Genomic DNA, 2,203 nt, shown 5'->3' with positions numbered 1-2,203 from the left:
ATCACTGTGCTGATAAGTGACACGGAATTAGAATCCAGAGACCAATCTTTCAACCAAGATCCAATCTTCATACTGTAAAGATATAAATTCTCCTGAAATTAATTTATAAATTCAATGTATAACTAATCAAAAGTCAATAAGGTTTTTCCTTGAAGAAAATAAGCTGATACTAAATTTCAAATAAAAGAGTAATGAAACAGAATATAAACACATTTTTACAGACGTAAATAAGTAGGACTCATACTACAAGACTTAAGATTAATAAAATTATAGCAAATAAAACAAGTGTGGTATCCAGAGAAGCTAAAACAGACTAATGGAACAGAGTTCACAAATATTCAGCAAATACAACTTCTCAAATGCCCAAAACAGCATTACTAATCCATGGGGAAACAGAGATGCATCCAATAAATGTTAATGGAAAATTCTGTTAACAACATAAATATATATCTATCTGTGTGTATCTGTATGTCTGTATATATCACTAATTATATAATTATTGAATAGAAATTATACTGCATATAACATATACTATATACACACATTTAAAAATCATATGCATGAGTGTTTATATATATATATATACATAAAATTAGATTCCTACCTCTAAAACTAAAAGATGATGCTATGAAAGTGCTGCACTCAATATGTCAGCAAATCTGGAAAACTCAGCAGTGGCCATCGGACTGGAAAAGGTCAGTTTTCATTCCAATCCCAAAGAAAGGCAATGCCAAAGAATGCTCAAACTACCTCACAATTGCACTCATCTCAAACGTTGGTAAAGTAATGCTCAAAATTCTCCAAGCCAGGCTTCAACAATACATAAACTGTGAACTTCCAGATGTTCAAGCTGGTTTTAGAAAAGGCAGAGGAACCAGAGATCAAATCGCCAACATCCGCTGGAACATCGAGAAAGCAAGAGAGTTCCAGAAAATCATCTATTTCTGCTTTATTGACTATGCCAAAGCCTCTGACTGTGTAGATCACCACAAACTGAGGAAAATTCTGAAAGAGATGGGAATACCAGACCACCTGACCTGCCTCTTGAGAAACCTGTATACAGGTCAGGAAACAACAGTTAGAACTGAACATGGAACAACAGACTGGTTCCAAATAGGAAAAGGAGTACGTCAAGGCTGTATATTGTCACCCTACTTATTTAACTAAAGTGCAGTGCTCGCTTTGGCAGCACATATGCTAAAATTAACTAATGTGCAGTAACTAATGTACATCATGAGAAACGCTGGGCTGGATGAAGCACAAGCTGGAATCAAGACTGCCAGGAGAAATATCAATAACCTCAGATATGCAGATGACAGCACCCTTATGGCAGAAAGTGAAGAACTAAAGAGCCTCTTGATGAAAGTGAAAGAGGGCAGTGAAAAAGTTGGCTTAAAGCTTAACATTCAGAAAACTTAAGATCATGGCAACTGGTCCCATCACTTCATGGAAAATAGTTGGGGAAACAGTGGCTGAGTTTATTTTTTTGGGCTCCAAAATCACTGCAGATGGTGATTGCAGCCATGAAATTAAAAGACACTTACTCCTTAGAAGGAAAGTTATGACCAACCTAGACAGCATATTAAAAAGCAGAGACATTACTTTGCCAACAAACATCCGTCTAGTCAAGGCTATGGTTTTTCCAATGGTCATGTATGGATTGTTGGATTATAAAGAAAGTTGAGTGCCGAAGAATTGATGCTTTTGAACTGTGGTGTTCAAAAGAGAAGACTCTTTTTTTTTTTTTTTATTCCCCATCCCGATCCCCTTTCCCACCTCCCTGGAGAAGACTCTTGAGAGTCCCTTGGACTGCAAGGAGATCCAACCAGTCCATCCTAAAGGAGAGCAGTCCTGTGTATTCATTGGAAGGACTGATATTGAAGCTGAAACTCCAATACTTTGGCCACCTGATGTGAAGAAATGAGTCATTTGAAATGACCCTGATGCTGGGAAAGATTGAGGGCGGGAGGAGAAGGGGATGACAGAGGATGAGATGGCTGGATGGCATCACCGACTCAATGGACATGGGTTTGGGTGGACTCCGGGAGTTGGTGATGGACAGGGAGGCCTGGCGTGCTGCGGTTCATGGGGTCGCAAAGAGTCGGACATCACTGAGCAACTGAACTGACTTACTGACCTCTAAAACATATATAATAGCAAATCTGAGATGAATTAACGATCTAATTGAAAAATAAAACATTAG

The sequence above is a fragment of the Muntiacus reevesi genome, unplaced genomic scaffold, assembly GCF_963930625.1.
Source record: "Muntiacus reevesi unplaced genomic scaffold, mMunRee1.1 SCAFFOLD_33, whole genome shotgun sequence".
Taxonomy (NCBI): domain Eukaryota; kingdom Metazoa; phylum Chordata; class Mammalia; order Artiodactyla; family Cervidae; genus Muntiacus; species Muntiacus reevesi.
Note: the sequence above shows the minus strand (reverse complement) of the source record.